General features: G+C 37.6%; 1 protein-coding gene across 7 annotated transcripts in view; it reads left to right on the top strand.

The window, feature by feature from the left end:
• Positions 1-19,800, top strand: part of ROBO1 (roundabout guidance receptor 1) — a 687,808-nt gene that overhangs the window by 174,095 nt on the left and 493,913 nt on the right. The window lies entirely within an intron of this gene.

Here is a 19,800-nt window from a genome sequence, read left to right as displayed (position 1 = left end):
AAATAAAAGTTTTGTTCATCTCTGAATTCTTCCTAGAGTTCCTCTAGATATTTTTCCCCGACCAGAATATCGTTTCAAAAAGTGGAAATGTAATGTGTTTGTGCAAACATAAGTTGCACAGAAGATTTGTGCAAAAACTGTAGGTTATTTTGGTATTTACTTTTTTTTTTTTTAGTAAACTTTTACATTCTTAGCCAGGGCACAGAAACAATACCAAGCAAAATCAGTACATACATGAAGATACAGCTGAAATTTGAACACTAAATGCCTAAAACTATTTTGTGAATGCAAGGAATTCATAAAGCAAAAAGAGGAGATGATATGCAAATGCTAAATGAAGGTACATCTCTACCAGTCTCTCAAATCATCCCAACAATAGTAACAAAATCCTAGCTGAAGCAAATCCTATTTTCTGCTGCTTGTTCTTTTTTTTTTCATTTACTAGGTATTTTTGAATATGGATTATGAATTCTGACCACAAATTTCAACACCCTTTTCTATTTTTCCTCCACCTCCCTGTAACACATTTTTTTTATCAGTACTGGAACATATCCTAGTGAGCTTGAAGTACCCAACAACAAGCAGGCAGGTTGAATAAATTGTTGCTTTGTGCCTGGGAGTCTCCATTTTCCTGACTCCTTCTCTTATTTTTCCCCCAGTCCTCATTTCCCTGTCCTGTCAGAATTCCATTTTTAGTGCATTATGTGCAATGTGCACAAGGTTCTGCATGGGCAGAGTCATCTTTGTAATCAGGGTTTACCTTTCTAGTAGCACACATCACAGGAACAACAGTAATATTTTAATATTCTTAGCAAGGTATTGTACATGTACAAAATTTGGAAGCCATGTGTTTCCCAATACTGTATTCTTTTAATCTCACATTAACTTAAGTGTATGTGACTTTAGAAAACCAGGCAATTGTGCCTTGGCTTTGTTCTGGAGTGTCCCTTTGATCATATCATGCTTTAAGGAGTCCACCTGCCAACAAACAGGAGTTGCCTCTTTGACCTTAAAGAAGAATATTGTCCCTTCTCACTGCTGTAATCACTTCTTTTTCCTACATGCCCAGAAGGATGGAGGTTAAAAACTGTATTCTTAGCTTTTTACACTGACAGGCAGTAGCTATTTGTTTCATATGTCATAGTTTTTCTGGCTTAAAACTGCATTTTTTTTCTCTCTGAATGAATATAATGTTGAATTTTGGGGTTTTTTTGGTTTTTTTAATTTGCTGTGGCATTATACATTCACAACGTAAAAGCATGTGAACATTGGACATTAAAACAATTATCGGTTTATTCCTATTTATCACATCAGGATTTTTCAGAATTTTTCTGGGGTGGCACATACCTGTAACTGAGTAACTCTGGAAAAATCTTGGACTCTTATTTACTGAGAGTCCCCACTCCAGTGAGAGGGAAGTTGTCCATGGTACTCAAATATTTTCAAGGTCAAAGGCTTTTTGTGCAGCATGGCTAAGTGCAGAGACTCAGAAGCTTTTGGTCATAAATTTTTATCTGCATCCATTTGATCTGGCAGCCCAAAGCTGTGCGAGTGGCTTATGAGTGTTTGGGTGGGGGTATCTGGCGCTGGTCTCCTCCCAGGCTCGATGCAACCAGCCTGGGGGAAGGAGAACACCTTCTTAGACATGAAGGGAGGCTCAGGAATGACACTGATGGGCGTCACAGGGGTGGTAGGACAAGCAGAGCCCAGAACTTGGCTGATGGAAGTGACTGAAACTGAGGGACAGACGCGAGCTGCGGAGTTTCTGCCGCGCTGACTTAGAAACAAACGACATGACAATCATGTGGCAGTGATACCTCTTATGGCAATCAAAGCAGCTGCTGCTCTCACCTTTCTGTCCTCACGCAGCTGCACATCAAGCTGTGTGCAGTACCCTTTCACAAGGAAGCACTGGGCTCTAGATGTGACATCTGTCAGCTGATGCGTTTTTAGTCTAGGCATCAGCCAGAAGAGATGGATGAAGTTGATGGGAAATAAACAGATATGCTTCCTGCAGCAACATATCTTCACTCATAAATACAATTCTCGGGCCTTTTCTTGTCCAAGGCTGACTAATGACTCCAAAAAGTCACTTCTGCTTCCTGTGGACAGATATGAACCACTTCACTATCTGTTGTAATGTAATTTCTGAAGACCACGAAGATTAATTTCAGTGCTAGTTACATTTCATAATGAACTCTTAGAAAATACAGTTTTGACATCCCTGACTTCTGTGATGTATCAATTCAAAACCTCATTTGTCTTCCCTGAATTTATTGTAAGCTGTAATTTAAGAGATATCATCTCTCTTTTATCAATTGTGTTTTTATCAGTTTAATGTTATCATTACCAATTTATCTTCTGTATTCCGTAAGTTATGTTGAAAACAGAAATCTTCTGCAAGGTAATTATATCTACACATTATTTTCAAGACTTTTATTTCATTTTCTGTACATTAATTGGTTGTATAGAGGGTACTTTTTGAGGTCTGGGATTTTTTTTTTGGGATTGACGGTATCAATTCACCTGAAGTTTCCACTTTTAATGCACTGAGGACTGTCTGTGGCATATGTATGTGGCTTATCTTTCATCTTGTTTCTGGAGTGATATTTTTAACTATTTACTGAACATGAACCAAAAATGATTACATTTTTTTTATTTATGTATCTGTAAGTTTTGCTGTAATAATTAGTCCACTTAAGTCTAACATCTAAATCTTCATGGATAAGGATTAAATTTTAAAACGGTTAATGAAGAAGAACATAAACATCAAAGTCACTATTTAATATGATTAAAATAAGAATGTGTTTTGTTACTATGTTTCTCATTGCAAACCTCACTAAATAAGAATTAAGAGTTTCTTTAAGAACAAGGAAGACAGTAACACAATTGTATTAAATTAATTGAAGGAGGAGGATATCAGTAACAAGAACCATGGATGAGGTTTCTGTTGAAATAATTAATTTAGAAAATAAGAGCAAATCAGATTTAAATTGAAGTAAATACTGCTTTGAACATTTCCTTGGTAAACAAAGACATCAGATACATTATTGTAAATTACTTCAATATTAAGTTGTCTGTAATTGTAGGTGGAACATATAGAAGATTTCAGAAGGATGAGCTAGAGAAACATGCCTTACATAATTATTCAGAAGACCTAAGCATGCACACTAATGAGAAACATTATTATAGGACTGTCCGACTTAAAGTAAGAGAAAACTACTTCAGCATTTTTAATAATCCTTTTTATAATCTTGCAGCTGTCTAGGATTCTTCTAGAATACAGAAAATTAATTAACTCTAGCAAGTACTTTATTATGAAACATTAAGTTATAAATTTTGTCACATAAGCTTTAACTGCTTGTGACTTTTTTTAATCTTTCTAAAATGGGTAGAGATTACATTAACTGCTCAAAGTCTATACTAAAAGAAAGTTGAAACAATCTAAAACTTAAAAGAATTCTCATTTTTGTACATGACTAAAGTTTGACAAAGCAGGTCTATGGTCTTTTTCCTTGAGGAAATCACACTATATTTTGGAATTTTTTTATTAATGCTTCAGCATGAGTTGGGATTTTAATTGCTTATGTATTTTCTAGAATTTATAATTTCTGAGAAAAGCAGTGCCTTTCTTCTTCCCCAGTCATCTTATTTAAAGGTGTTTTTGAGACACTGACACTTTTTCTTGTCAAACATTTTTACTAAATTCTATAAGAGACAATGGAAAACTTCCACTGATGTCCATGAGGCTAGATTTTCTCGAAGGGTGAAGTATTCTTTAAGGATATTTTGGAGAATGTCAGATACATCATTAGTTCACATATGTGGAGCTTCTCAGCTTAGCACCATCTTTATTGTAGAGCCTCAAAATGTTTGTGTAACACTTTTTAAGCAAGAGAAGATTAGGTGAAGCCAAAGAGAATTTCATTCGACAAAAACTTATCTTGAACCTGGTTCCATAATATAAGTTTGAAATATTTTATTTTGGATAATTATTTTGGAAGTCCAACTTTTAGTACTGTATAACTTTCAGTTTTCATATATTTAGAGATAATGAGGGAGAGTAAGAAAAAAAATTGGTATAGTATCCATTTTTAAGATGCTTGGGTTGGTTTTGGAACTGCATGACGTAGAAACAACTTACAATATTCCATATGAGCATTTTGTGATATTTAAATCCTACTGCCTCATTCTAAAAAAAAATTCATTAGAGCTTTATTTTGTGCCTGAGAGCCACAAGATATCTCCAAATCCCAGCTGCAGATCTCTGACATCTGGTTTTGGTTTTGTGTTTGCGGGGCTGGAGCAGCCCCCATGGCAAGTGGGAGATTGGTTGTTGTGTTCTTGTTCTCTGGGAGAGGGATGACCCAAACTGCACTCTGTGGCTGGAGCAAAAATGAACAGTCCAGAACAGTCCAGTGTGACATTATTCATCATATATGGCATTCTAATAAAATCAAAACTGGAGCCTAAACTACTATTAATTACTGCTAGGTGCAGCAACATACCTTGCTCAATACTACTGAGAATTAGAACCTAATTCTAATGAGAATACTGATATGTTCAAGCTTTGCAGTTGTATCATTCCTAACTGGTAATTATTCTATTCCATAGTAAAGTTAATATTGGAAAATCAGGAATAAAAATCTATTCAATATTTTGGATTCACTTAAAAAAAAATCCAAAACCAAAAAACAACAAATGAACAAGTAAATTATGTGCACATTTCTCAGAACAAAATGTACAGCGAGGTCATAGCCTGAGTGATGAAAAGACTTTGACTGAAACTTTTGGACTGAAATTTTGTGCAACACACAGTAGAGATAGTTTAAAGGCTGTAACAAATTAAATGCAGTCTTGCTTCTGTCTAGTGAGTAGAGTACACATGTGGACAAACCTGTGCACATACCTGTGCATTCTGATTTATCTGCCAAGAGCCAGGACAAAGCAGTTTTGGTATGGCTTGAGTGAATAATATTGCTTTTGAAAATGTCTTGGTAAACAAAACTACAACCATTATATAGATTCTTATAAATTACTTCAATTTTATATTTGGTTTAATTACATATTTTTATAGCCATGAAGACTGCTTCAGAAGTTTTGGTATAAAATGTCTATCAGAATTCTATTTAAAAGAATTCCTGTAAAAAGAGTACTAATTAATAAATTTTTGCATGTGTATTGCAGGCAAACTAAGTGCACTAAAATAAGAAGGTTTTGAGTAGAAAATTCAGGTATTTCAGTTGTAAAGAGACAAGAATATTGTTGCTGCTTTAATGTTTTTAACTTCTGCAGATTAAAAAAGGTTGTTCAGGCAGGAGTGGTGAGCACACTGCAACTATCACCATAGTTTAGATTTCTTGGCTCTCAGATTTTAATTTTGGTTTCTTCTTTGTTTTAGTTTTGGGTTTTTTGTTTGTTTGTTGTTTTATGTGTTATAGTTGTTGGGGTTTTGTTTGTTGGGTTTTTTTTTGTTTGTTTTGTCTGTTTGGGGTTTATTTTTTTTTTGGGGGGGAGGTAGGTTTCTGTCCAAGACCATTTGGAGTAGTTTATCAGCTTCAGAGCTTGAGAAAAGTTCCTGACAAAAAATCTGACCAAAAATTAATCTTCTTTTACTGCTGATTTTTTTCCTTGTGATTTGCATTTAGATTTGGAGCATCACAACTCTCTTCATTCTTCATTAATCCTTGTTACCCTTTGAAATTCTGCCTTATGATTTTCCTGTCAGCAGTTCTCACGTGTGTGCTTGAGGGAATAGCATGTTCCCATGATCTTTTTTATGAGAAGTTGGAGAAATTCTCAAGATCCAAAGAAGAATAAAAGAAAATAAGAATGTTCTGCTGCCAAAACCAGAAGTTTTGCATGGAGTACTGTTTCAAGAATATAAACTGTGAGGATGGTTTTGAAGGAGCTTTGTGCTGGCACTGAAACACAGAATAAAAGATTTGGCTCCTGAAACTATTCAGATGTACTCTAGAAAATCTTAAAGCTGTTAACTCTCCATTTCAAGAAGGCTGAAAAATTCTGAAATTACTGGAAAATGTTGCCTATTTCCAAATTCATATGCTCCTATTTGACAAGCCATACCACTTGGCTATGTATAAATTAGACTTGTAATGAGTTGTGGTTTGCCAATGAAAATGAAATATGTGCTACAATTGTAAAATGCTGATGCAGAACTTCACAAGGCCAAATATCTAATTCACCAGTGTAGGGTGGTTCAAGTTCAAAAGCACATGCTTCTATCCTTGCACAAATTTTATCCAGAGACCTTAATACTTCTGCAAACCCTAATCAATTAATTCTTCTGTGTTGCAGAACTAAAAAATATTTCTGTACACCAAATGAGTATTTATAGGTCTGCTGAATCCTTAACTTTCGAATTTGATGTACCAGAGCCAACTCAGTATTTGATAACAAAAGGTTTATAAAGCATGCCCCAAGCCATTCACATTTCTGTATTTCAGTCTGAAAAAAATGTTAATTTTGTTAATAATCTTCATAATGTCTACAGTCACCTCTCATAGCCTTCCTTTAATCTGGATGCATACACTGGAGCCAAAGAATCTTAGATTTGCTTAGTTACTTAAAGCCAATACAAATGAAAAGTGTTATTTCTTCCTGTTAAAATTCTGTTGTTTAAAATTAATCTGGCTGTATTGGTGTCACTTATAATTATTAGTATTGGCTTTAGCAACAGTTGATACAGTGACATCTACAGTCTAAATTAAACAAAACATAGAAATGGTTTTAAATCGGTTTTCAAAACCCAATTTTTTCCAAACTTTCTTTGAGGCTAGCTTTTAAAAGCCAACATAATGAGTTGGAGTTAGTCACAAAATTGAGTTCAGACATCTCCCAGTAGCAGCAAATTTATTAGATTGTTTCATTGCTTGGCTAAGTACTTTAGTTATAACTCCTGTTGAGCTCTAGAAATACTGATTTCCCTCCTACTTCAGCTGGGTGTTTTGTTTGTTTGGGGTCTTCTTTTGTGCCATTTTCTAACCTGTGACATAGCAAGTTACAGTTCCTAATTTCTGCTCTACATTGCCTTGTACTGCATAATGAGCACAGTGAGCAGGGTAGCGTATAAAAAGTTCCCTACATCTCAGAATCATGAATTTAAATATATCTAATTGAAAACAAATCCAGCAGCATTATGGGTGACAAATATCAGGTTACTCTGGGGATTTCTGTGTGTACACTGCCCAGTTTTGCTGTGTGCTTTAGATTCAGTAAATGGACCTCACAGAGTGAAACTGCCAACATATGTTGCAAGCAGAGAATTATGTCATGTAGTGTTAGGGCTGATAGGCTAAATTACAGATAACTGGGAATGGATCCACAGGTGGCCTTGCAATTTCTACCACAGAGTGGAGCAGCTTGTTAGAGAAGAAGGTATCACCTTACAAAACAATATGTTAGGTATTTGTTTCTTTTTGTTCTCCATCTATTTCCTTGCTATAAACAATTAATAAAAAAAATTCCTAGTATATCTTGCATATATTTATATATAAGGAGGCACTACATTCCAAGAAAAAGATGTGAACTGCTCCAAAGAGAGGAAAAGAACAAATTCTTAAACAATCCCTGCAAAAATAGAGTGAAGAGGATTTAAATTAAGAGAATTTGTTAATTCAATTGAGGACAAATTTTTCTGTAAAAAATCCTACAATTGTGTAGTCTGATAAATCAATGAACATCATGTTAAATTAATAAATTATTTAGACAAACTGAAATGGCATACATGAAATTCTGCCATGTGACTTGCCCTGGCTGTCCAGCTAAGTTTGAGCTGTTTGAAGAAATGTAGAGGATGGAGAGAAGGAGAAAATAAGGAAAAAGTTGAGGGAATAAAAACAGTGATGAGCAAAGGGAAGTGCTCTGTGCTGTTCTTACAGGGTTTTCTCTCCCTTCTTTCCTTCTTTCCAGATGTCATAGTGATGTGGGATTGAAATCAGCCCTGAGATTTGTGAACCAAATACTTTTAATTTCTGTGGAGTTTGTTTACATTAGAATTGACTGTGGCTTCTCTTTGACTGATTTTTTTGTTTTAAAACTCAAATTCATGAAGTCCCATTGCACAGTAAAAGCTAATGATAGGTGTTGGAATATGATGGGGGGGAAATCCACTTTTAGAAGCCATTGCTCTCTCCAAAACCAGTGGGAATGTTGAAGGTGTCCTAATACAGCAAGGCTGAGATTCATTTATGCAATGAACATTGAGTGTATATAAAATCTGGAAACCAATTTTTGAGCCAGCCCTCTGGGCTTGTGGTAGACATGTTGAGCCAAACTGTAGCAATCCAGAGCAGGCAGATAGAAACAAGGAGTGGGAGTCAGCCAGGAATGCTCTCACCTGCTTCAAGGGCCCCAAAAAAAATCATATTCAGGCAGTTCCCAGTATGAGCTTCCATCCCCTGCCAAGGGGTCAGGCTGGAGCCTGTGCAGGTGCTCACCCTTCCCAAGGATGCCACTCACACTTTGCACTCACTCACCTCCTTCCAGGCACTTTTGCTCTTTAGCTTTGCTATTGTCAAGCCTTCACTTTGAAAAAGGCAGGAGTACCTTCTCTGGGAGGCTGTCACACTGCAGACTTCACAGGCTTCCTTTTTTACAGATTGCAGACTCCTTATTCACTGCTGTAAAAATGTACTACATGCAAGGCCAGTAGGTTTCAGAGGGTAATTTTTACTCTTTGAAAAAACCTTCCATTTTATATCTTATCACAATCAAATATACTTTGATTGTATGCTAATATTTATTAGCAGTATAGTTTTTATACTTCAAAATTAGTCTTTTATCTGAAAAGCTATCAATATTTCTGTGACTGCTAATATTTTTCAAATTTGAATAAATTTTTCTTTTAAAGTGGTTTCCAGTAATTCTGTTCTTTTTTTTTTTTTTTTTGGAGGTTTTTACAGAGTCTTTAAAATTTTAAACTATTGTCTTTGCTGACATATTTGAGAAAGTCATGTTAGCAGCCTTCATCTTTAAAATAGCTCTGAATGCACCTAGAGGAGCTGTCAACAGAACAGAGATCTGTGAAATGGATCAGACAACTGGTCCCCATGTAAAAAGTGAATGTGTTAACTTAGCTAACATGGAAAACACAAAAATTGGGACAAAGAAAAAAGGAAGAGAAGAGGAATAGACTAGACTCAATAATTAGAGGAAAAAAAATTTCTGTGGGAAGCAACACCTGAAGTCACTGAAACCATTTTAAAACATTCCAGCATTAAACATTTGTATAAACAGGGATTTCTACTGATAATTCTGAAAGGTGATAATCATCACTTCAATCTAATGACAAAGTAAGAAAATCACTCTCATCTGTCCTTAACAAAGTTGCGGTTCTTTAATTTTGTTTTGATTATTATGACTTATTTTTGTGTTATCCATGATATATCCATCTTATATGTAAAAAAAATTTGCTACATAGCTTTGCCTCTCATAAAAAAAAATTCCTCTTTTCTATATCAAAATTTACTATGTTTAATCCTGTTACTAGAGAGGAGAATTTGGTCATTACAGTCACAGTTTTTGTTAAATGTAAGATGTGTTTACATGTTACATTTTAATGTACAATTTTTTTATTCCCATAACAAACTTCTACCAGTAACTGAATGGTACATTTGCATTTTTGGGGTATTTCAATTTTTTCAAAGGAAAATGATTCAGCATTAGATGTCTCCAAATTTTGATTTTTTAATCTTTAAAATTAATCCCTTGGCTGTTTCCATTTGTTCCTTTGTTATTTCACAAGTTCATTTTCAATTATTTTCCATAAAAATGCTTCTCTTTATGTTAGATAAAAGCAATATCAGCAATCCAAATAATAAGCAAGCCTTACAGTGCCTTACAAAAAAAATCAATATTGGAAAAAATTACTAAGAGCTATAAGGAGAGTATTGATTTTATTACTGAGGTTATTAATTTCAAGTAGCTCATATACTTAGGAATGTTTATTTTCAAATGTCTAAGTTATTACAAAATTGTTCTAAACATCAATATATTATGATTGCAATTTTTTTAGTTTAGACAGTGTGGAACTCATTAAAAACACACACTTTTGTTTTTCAGCTGATTTCCATTAAAGCATCTGTGTACAGTAGAACAACATGAAATAGAAAGTAAAATGCTGCCCTGAGTCAGCTAAGAATGTAATTTTTAGTTTGAAATACAAACAAAAGTCAGGAACAGTGGCCTGTGTTCCTACCATTACTGTATCTCAACCCACAGAAAAACATATTAAATTTGTTTGTGTTTTATTTCACTTGAATGTAGAGTTTGCTCCAGGTTTCAGACAGTAATTTTAGCCCCATGCTTGTTATGACATATCAGCTAATTATGACAATTTTATTTCTGTACATGTATTAAAGATACAACATTTTTAATTCTATCAGCTCAGGGCTAAAATTAGAGTTTGAGGTAAATGTTTTCATTTAGCTTATTGATTCTGTTCCAATTTAGGAGATTACCCCATAGCTCTAATTCACCCAAAGAATCTCACTGGGGAGATTTTCAAAGGCACAAATAGAAGTCAAACCACTAACTTCCATTGACTGCTGAAAATTGTATTACTGCCTTCTCTCTGGACACAGAGAAACCCAGTTCCCATTGTTCTCTTAATAGGACAGAGCATCCATCTTTCTCAAGTAGGCTTTGAAAATGTTGATCAAAGCAGAGGAGGCCAGATGCTCAAAGTTTGCTATAGATGCAGTACAGTCAGTGAATTATTTGCACCATTTGGGGACACAAGCCATTGTTATTGCTAAAATTATTATAAGTTACTTTGTCTCCTAATAACGAGAGTCATCACTGGAGAATTAAGTTTTCCCTGACAAAATGAAAACCTGAAAAAGTTAAAAAAAACCCAACTGATTCATTAACACCAATGCAACTCTCCAGTAAAATTGTCCTTCAACAGAATTTTTTTTCTTATTAGGCTGTGAGACATTGACTTTGATTCTTGTTCTGAAGTTCAGTATGGAAACACTGCAGAGGAAATGTCCTCACATGCTTGGATGAAGATATTGTAAAGCCTTCAATTTAATGAAACTGCATTTCAGCTTGGGTTGGCAGTACCAGAAAAAGTGTAACCAGACTCTTATACTTGCTTTTAGATATTTTGTCATAGTTCCTCTTCTCTGCCCATCTGCCAAGATAGTTTCCCACATTTCTGGCACCACCCACCCCAGGAAAAAGTAGCTGATTTTGTATTCCAACTACATGCCCTGTTCTGCAAGCATGTGTAGAAAGCAATTTCTTTTCTTAAATGAACGGAGTGAATACCAGGAATATTTCTATCTTCTGGGATCAGTTTTATGGAGATTTAGGTGCTTGGCAGGCTGGCTTCAACTTCTAGCTTTTTAACACAGGGACAGTTTACAAAATTCATGTTTCTCTCGTGTTATCTACTCAAAATCATCTGCTGAGATAATGCCACACTCTCCTGGGTTTCTCAACATAAATTATTCACTCGTGTTAGCACAGTTCTCAGCTCAGCTACCTTTTCCTTTGCATTTCTTCCAGGCAATACCTCACTTCTGAGCGAGGCTTGGTTAACTGGAGGCAGAGGGGAAGGAGATGAGGAATGATAAGCTGAAAAAATGATATAGTGAAAGAAAAGAGAGTAGTACACAGAGATGGAGTATGGAGAAGTCAGAGATCAGTGAAAAAGAAAATAAAGCAAAAAAGAAATACATTTTTAAAGTAAAAATAAGAAGAAAAAATGCAGCAAGCTATGTGATTGAACTTAGAATCATAAAATGTCCAGGTCTTCTCTGAATGTTTTCTTGAAACCCACTAAGATTATATTTTAAATGTGTGAGAAAAAGTAAATATAGAAATGCAAATCAGTCCTGACAGATTAGCCAAACAATCAGTTTTTTTGAAAAGCAGGAGGCCGACGACAGTTTAGCAGTTTATTTTGAGAGCTGAGGAGGATGGAATATTTTTACATTAAACAATATTCACTTTAGTTTTCTTGTGTTTATTTTTGTCTGAACATATCCTTATAATTCTCCACCACTCAGTAAACAGTCCTACATTTGCCTGAATTAATAGGATAAATATTGCCAGTTTTTTAGAACGGATAATGATAGATGACTTGAATATATTAAATGTGTTTGGGACATATTTAATCCATAAACTTGATGCTAAAAGCGCCAATATTATCTTATAAAATTTTACTATCAACATGATCTGGGAAGCATTCTTGTGGTAGTCTCATATGGCTTCTCATTTGTGCTGACATAAAACACTGGCTGTGTTGAAATATCAGCTCACATAGAGCTGTGAAGAACTGTTAGTAGTGCAGTCACACATAAAAATGCTAAATAATCATTAGAGGAAGGCACACTGGCTGCTGGTGTGGGATCACAGCAGTAAGAGACAGAAAGTCTTTAAAAGCCTGGAGTGCTGTGGTTGAGGGTCCTGAGAGCACTTGAGATGCACTCTAGGGTTTTGCTGATTTAGTGACAGTGCTAAGAAGGCATTTTGAGAGATGTGATGCCATGCTTCCTTCAGGAGTGGTGTGTTGGGACCCAGAGCCTGCTGGTACTTTTTTTTTAAAAATAATTAGTTCTTTATTGTGCATAAGAAATTTGTGGCTGGAGGAGGAGGTGGTGCCAGAAGGAGCTCAGCTGGCCAGGCTGTGTTAGCATCAGCATCACTCAGTTACCCTGGGCCAACTGGGGTTGGAGTGCCCTGCTCTTCTGGTCCTTAGCCATTGGCTATTTTACTTAATTTTTCTTTCCCAATAGTGACTTTAAATATATAAATTCTCCTGGTATGAAGGTGCCCCCTCCATCTCAGACAGCAGCCTTTAAGAGATGTTGTCTCCTTAGGCTTTAGCCAGTTACAATGTCTGACATGCCTAGTTTGCTTAGAAAGGATGGTTCCTTTGCATGAGCGCAAGTTTGGAGATATCTCATAAGAACTCACTTTGCATTTTTAACAGCAAGAACAAAATACCTTCTTTATTACATGCTCCTAGATCAGGGTTTGTTGGTTTTTTTTTTTGGGTTTTTTTTTTCCTGATGGACTTTAAACATCTTACAGAAAAAGGTAAGAAGAAATATGTTATGAAACAAGAAAAACAAAAAAAAGTCTTAATTGTTGCTTTTCTCATAGCAAGAGAAAGCTAGAAATGCTTTTCTCATAGCATCATTACTAGCTAGGCCTGTAATGGGGAATTTCTTGTAAAATTCATAGTAGTTCCTAACTTAACTCTACAGGCTTTGTCTAATGCCTACTATTCTGCAGCCACATGGAAAGAATAAATCCAGGAAAATTGTAGTGTCTGAAATAAAATCAAAATCTGTGTTGCCTTGAGGGCATGGGAATAGCTGGCAAACTGATAAGGTACATGGGTGAGAAAAGCATACTTTTTGCCTCTAAAAACCATATCACCTCTTTTCCCATTTCATCAAGAGAAATTTTATTTCTTGTTAGCACTATATGATTAATGAGTTTATATGTAAAACTGGTTGATCCTAACCAAGATCAGTTTACTTCAATGTAGCTTTAATCAAGACTAAATAATATGTATCAGAACTGCTTTCTAATTGTGCAATTCCTGCTCTGTTTATATTTTTGTGTTTGTGGTTTTTATTTACATGTATACATAGAGGCTGTACATTTATGTAAAGACGCAGGATGCTCCAGGATGGTTTGGGTGGATTCAGACAAGAGATCTCAGTTGGTTGCTCTTAGAATATCAGGTTTATTAGGGATGGTGGAAGGTCCCGCCTCGAGCTGCCAGATGCAGCATGTGGCAGGGCCTGAGGTGATGGGGGAGGGCAGAGACAAAGGGAAGAGCAGGGACTCCAAGAGGGGGAAAAAACCAAGAGAGGGGAAGTTCCGAGAGAGGGGGGGATCCAAGAGGAGGGAGGAAGTTCCAAGAGGAGGGAGGAAGTTCCAAGAGGAGGGAGGAAGTTCCAAGAGAGTGTCTGGCCCCTCGGAGACCCCTTATCAGGGGGCTTCAAGGTGGGCTGGAACAAGACTTGGGCCAATGGGGTCACAGACACTTGATGTTTCAGGGGAGGGTTACAGGTGTGGGATGAACTGTACATTTTGGGGGGTGAGATAGAACAGTCCATTTGACTTTTGGACCTATCTGTAGGTAAGGGTATTGTCCATCCAGTCGGGGGATTGTTTTCATCCTGGCTGTACTATTGTTATTCTTCTGCTAGGCAATTGTATTTATCTATCCTTCCCAACATCTCCCCTGTTTTCACTGAACCATTTGAAATACTAAATATTGACTTAACCACTATTTTCTGCACACTTGGAGGTATACAGGGTATTGCTACTAAAACTAATTACTACTGGAACAATCAAGCTTATTTTACAGAGTTCCTTTAGCTAAGGTACAAGGCTCAAACCATCAAATAAACTGTTTAGCTGAGATGGATTATTTGTTATCAAATCACTGATTATAGTAGGGGTGGCATTATCAGAATTTTCTGTAAAAAGTCTTATAATTAAACAGGTTGAAAAAGGTTTGTTAGGGCTTGTGTCAGATAGACAGATGGTACCAGAGCTTGCAGGCTTAGCTATAGCAACCCAGGCATTTGTCTTTGGTTGACTTACAGGTAAAACTTCAATACAAAAACTGAAACAGAACAACAAAAGCAACATGCACGCATTGAGACGATAAAAGTCCATTTTTCTCTCGAGCTGTTTCTGGCAGGTCATTTTCTCTTGATGACTCTGCGCAGTTCAGGTCTAGGTGCTTGCTTCTTGGCTTGTACTTGCAGAAGTACTGCCTGGTGTGGGGGTACCAGCGGATTTCGGTGCGTGGTAGGGTTTCACATTCTTTGCTGGGACCCACTTGAGTCCTTCACCTGTAGAAACACAAGCAAACCCTTTCCCCCATGTTATAAGGTTGTGTGGACCCTCTATTTGTCCTGAATCTAAGATTTTGAGTAAAACTGGGGGGTGCCCCTTTATTTTTACTTTTTTGTTGTTCAGGAAATGTCTATAAATGAGGGGGTGAGGCTCTCCTGCACAGCTATTTAGAAAATTGTAAACATACAGAGCCTTACTCAACCTCCTTTGAGGTGCAGCCTGATCTACTTCCCCTTTCTGTTTTAAATGCGCTTTAGGGTTTGGTGTGTTTTTTCTATGGTACCTTTTAACAGTGGTTTAAAATAGGAAGAGGAGATACCACCATCATTTATTGTTTTTCGCAATTCTTTCAAGTCCTGGGAAGGGATAAATGTCCACGTTCTGGGACCAGCAGGTTGCTGGCTGGACACCACAGGCATGGTTTCTGTGCTAAGCTGTGGTGAGATACTGCTTGGACCGGGTGCAGGAACTGCTGGTAGCTGAGGCAGAGGAGCAGGAGGAGTGGAGCCTGTCAGCAGAGGCACATGGGAAGAGCCTGCATGTGCAGAAGGATATGTCGAAGCTTTGGCTGCAGCTGTAGAATGTAGATCCGGCGGAGGAAGGGATGCAGAGGGATATGCATAGCATGCTGTAGAATCATGTTGTGGTGCTGCAGGCAGACTCGTTGGAGGGTGGAGGGTGGGTGGAGGGTGCAGTCGTGCAGGAGCTGCTGGTAGCTGTGAGGCTGGGCTTTCCAGAAGCTGCAAAGGAGGCAGTGTAGGGAGGACTATTTGTGATGAGGATGTAAAAGGGTCCGGCCATGTGGATGGATATGGTGGTAGAGTAGGCAAACCTGGACTTCCAGGTTGGTTTTTATTTACAGAAACATGTATACATAGAGGCTGTACATTTATGTAAAGACATAGGATGCTCCAGGACGGTTTGGGTGGATTCAGACAAGAGATCTCTGTTGGTTGCTCTTAGAATATCAGGTTTATTAGGGATGGTGAAAGGTCCCGCCTCGAGCTGCCAGATGCAGCACGTGGCAGGGCCTGAGGTGATGGGGGAGGGCAGAGACAAAGGGAAGAGCAGGGACTCCAAGAGGGGGAAAAACCAAGAGAGGGTGGGATCCAAGAGAGGGGGGGATCCAAGAGGAGGGAGGAAGTTCCAAGAGAAGGGAGGAAGTTCCAAGAGGGTGTCTGGCCCCTCAGAGACCCCTTGTCAGGGGGCTCCAAGGTGGGCTGGAACAAGACTTGGGCCAATGGGGTTACGGACACCTGATGTTTCAGGGGAGGGTTACAGGTGTGAGATGAACCATGCATTTTGGGGGTTGAGATAGAACAGTCCATTTGACTTTTGGACCTATCTGTAGGTAAGGGCATTGTCCAGCCAGCAGAGGGGATTGTTTACATCCTGGCTGTACTATTGTGATTATTCTGCTAGGCAACTGTATTTATCTATCCTTCCCAACACATTTACTTAAAGACTTGTGTGTATCTTTGCATGCATGAAGAACACATTTGTTTTCCTCTTGCACCAAAAATGTAAAATGTGCTAGCAAAATGTATAATATTATGGTTGAGAATGTAAAGGCTTTAACATGAGGAAATTAAGAAAAAAATATATGCCCTCAGAGAAGTGAGGACTTTTAAGACTCAGTCGTGCTAGACCATGCAGTCTTTAGGGGAGAGGTAATGTTAATTTATATAATTATACAGTGCTGAGTGCACTGTTGGTGTTCTATAAGTAACCAGAAAAAAAACTAGAATGGTGAATTTGGCAGGTTTTTTTTTTTTTTCAAATTTATGCATTTGCATGATTAAAAACCCCCAGTCATTCTCAGGATCTTTCTTCAGTTGATGTATTAATTAGATCTGTATTACAATCAAAACAAAAAAAAAAACACAGCCAAGCTGATTTGGGAACTTGAGTGTTTCCCCAAGACTGCAGGGGTACAATGGTGTTGGGTCTGTTCCACACACACTGCTGAATTACGTGTGTGTGCCCTTCACTTCACAGCACTTCAGTGTTTTCATGGCAAACATTGCTACATCTGAGTTGATCTCCCTGGAGCTTTTAGAATTATAAGGCTTGTAAAATAAAACTTGGGTAATGTTTAGCTTTAATGAGTTCTGTAGCTGTTGTCCTGTCATGCCCCAAAGTCTCTGCACAGCTGCCTCGCAGAGGCTCCTTGAGAGCCACCAGATTTAATTTTTCTTTTAAAAAGAGAGACTGTTGCAGAAGTGCATCAAAGGCAGTGTAAGAACTGTATGTGGCAGCTATTTAAGTAGAGCTCATACTGCAGAAATAGAGATCTGCTTTGTTTTGCAAATTTTATAAAGATGCCTTAAAACCAAGGACTCAAAAGAGCAGCTCACTCCATGATAAAGGAGGCTGAGCCAGTCCTTGTGTGACTTTGAGGAGGGGATGACTCAAGAATCCGTGGCATGATGCCCAGCTGGGTTCTACCTTGTCAGTCTGTCCTCCTTTGCACTAAACCAGCACCTGACTTTTGTGGTGAAAAAGCTTCCTCAGGTCATCAATTTCCAACACAGCCAGTGGCAGGGTCTTAGAAGCAAGGGAGATGTCCCTGTGAGGGAAGTGGCTTTGGCTCTGGCGAGTGGAGAAGAATCTCTGTGCACAAGAATTACTGATTTTTCAGAGGACAGCTGCTCTTCCAGTAGGAGAGGCTGTAGCTCTCATCCTGTCTTTGCGAATGAATGCAGAGGAAATTTATTTAATCCTCCTTGGAAGGCCTTGCCAAGACGCTGCAGAGAGCTCTGTTACCAGTTAAAAGGACGTGAATTCTCTAATGAAAGGAAAGAAAACTTTAGGAAAAAAGTTCTGACTATTATGGATAAAAAGCTCTGTAGAAGCTACTTGATCCAAGATCTGTACAGTAAGTTGCAAGTGACTTTTATCTATGGTGCACTAAATCAGAAATTAAAAGTTTGGGACATAATGAAGGCAGAGGAGAAAAAAAATTAAATATGTTTGAAGATTTGAGAAAATTAGGTGTATTAAAGCTAGATAGGATTAATGTAACACAGACCATAAATTAATTATGTAATTTTATCTTCAAATCCTTTTGACTGAACTGTAACATATAAGTCAGGAAGGCATCCAGCTTAGTGTAATATCTTCAAGTGGTCCACTGCATCTCTGAAAAATTTGTCTACATGGCTAATTCCAGTATTAATTATATTGCTTTTGAGTAAGCTTTCAAATAGCTGAGGAACTCACATGAGCAGAAATTATACAGCAGAAACTGAAACTAGTTAAATGAGCTGTAAAATATTGAATCACATAGGAACAGGCCACCTTTTATTTGGCTTCACACCTCTGAATGCTTAATTGGTTTGGTTTTACTTGCTATTACTCCAGTGGGGAAGGCATTGCTTTGATGGCAGTAATTGCCCACTGCCCTGCTAACCAGCAGCTCTGTGCATGGGGCACTGTTAGATAGAATGCTGTAAAAGCTCTTCGGTGATGAATTTTCAATGTCTAATTTAATTTCTTTGTGTGAATTTCTTTGTGTCACTTGTGAGATGTTGCTTCAGGCATCCCTTCACACTCTTCAGGATATGGGGTAGCTTTTTTGAAGGCAACAGCTCCTTCTGCTCTGATGGGATAAATGGATGCAACCTGTGCCAAAGTGTCCGTGCAGTGGTTTGTGTCTATAAAAGTAGCCTTCCATTAATCTTGTAAGAGAAAAAGCTGTCTGGCCTACAGTTCTGAAACTTTCCATTAACTCTGTGTAGGATTCCCTGTTAGACAAAACAACTGTGGGGCTTGAGAGCTCAGCCAGCATCTATGGAAATACCAATTTGATTAACCAGTTTACTTTTGCACAGCACAAGGCTCAGTGAAGTTTGGATCTGGGACCAGATAAAGGATAACAAGTATTAGCTACAAGGCAGGGAATTCTTCTATGAGGCAGCTTGAATTTTTAGGTCAGATTAATTTCTTTCACTCTGGAATTTCATGCTTCGCTTTGACTTTTTTTTTCTTTGAAAATCTTTATCTTCTGTCCTTCTAACATTTTGCTGTCAATGGTGAGATTGCAAAACCTTTTGGTTTTGGTGTTCAGAACTGCAGCTGTCCTTTGAACAGTCAATATTTCTGCATTCACAATAAACTACACCATTCTACCTTGCTGCTCATGTGCTCCTAAAGGTCTGCCTTATATTAATTGAGGGTGGTTTTTTTTCCCTTTGCTGTATTTTGGTGCAGTGAACAATGTGGTACATTCAGGTGTCTTACATAACCAGCAACACGATGAGTCATCTTTTGAGAGTGACTATTGACTGAATTGGCATGAGCTCAGACGGTGAAAAATGTGCAGTTAGAAAGTGCTTTAAAAAAAGACAATATGACCCCCCCCCCCAGCCATTTCTTTTCACACTATATATTACCATAGGAGTTATTTTTGCTGTAGGGCAAAGGCCCAACAGCATGTGTAGGAGTGGTCTCCATTGCTCTTCAGCACATGGATGTAACTCCTGTCAAACAAAATGATCACAAAAACCCCAAAGCTTTTAATGAAGAAATCCCACTGAAATAAGGATGTGATGACTCTCTCCCTACCCAGACACAGTACTGGGTTTATATGTGGAACCCACTCCCTCCTGGTCGTCTCTGCAGAGGCAATAGCCACAAGGGACTGCTGGGGTCAGAGCAAAACTGAAGGCTGATTGTAATGTGTTAGAAGAAGGAGATTTGAGAGATCACAAGTACTTTATATCCTATTCCAAAAATACTTTGCTTTTTGCACTGAACAAAGTTCACCCAAATTGAAATAAGAGGACATCTCTCTTCCTAATTTCGCTAACTGGTTTGAAGGAAAAGAACATCCCTCTTAAAGGGTTTGTGGATAACTACTTTAATGGCTGTTGAAGCTTTCTTGTGATCATCTGTGTTCTACAAGCTCTAGGTGAGAAAATTCTTCAGGCCCTCTTTTGGAAA

Source organism: Taeniopygia guttata, chromosome 1 (assembly GCF_048771995.1).
Source record: "Taeniopygia guttata chromosome 1, bTaeGut7.mat, whole genome shotgun sequence".
Lineage (NCBI taxonomy): Eukaryota > Metazoa > Chordata > Aves > Passeriformes > Estrildidae > Taeniopygia > Taeniopygia guttata.
Note: the sequence above shows the minus strand (reverse complement) of the source record. Positions and strands in the feature narration are given on the sequence as shown.